Consider the following 206-nt stretch of genomic DNA (forward strand, 5'->3'; position numbering starts at 1 on the left):
GCGTGCTGGTCTTACAGGGAGGTGTGTTCAGGTGAATTTTGACGTATTGCTATCTTGAGGCAGCGGAAAGTGATTGCGTCATTGACCAACAAAAACCTGGTCCAAATTCGATAGTGCAGCATTTCATTGTTATTTTAACAGCGGATTGGTAAAACGTGCCTATGGCTTATGCACAACGTGGGCACACTATGCTTGTTACACACACA

The 206-nt window shown here is 44.7% G+C and overlaps 1 long non-coding RNA gene across 1 annotated transcript in view; it reads left to right on the forward strand.

Moving 5' to 3' along the window:
* Positions 1–206, forward strand: part of LOC116689403 (uncharacterized) — an 18,233-nt gene that overhangs the window by 17,676 nt on the left and 351 nt on the right. The gene's annotated exons all lie outside the window — the stretch shown is intronic.

This window comes from Etheostoma spectabile, chromosome 1 (assembly GCF_008692095.1).
Source record: "Etheostoma spectabile isolate EspeVRDwgs_2016 chromosome 1, UIUC_Espe_1.0, whole genome shotgun sequence".
NCBI lineage: Eukaryota > Metazoa > Chordata > Actinopteri > Perciformes > Percidae > Etheostoma > Etheostoma spectabile.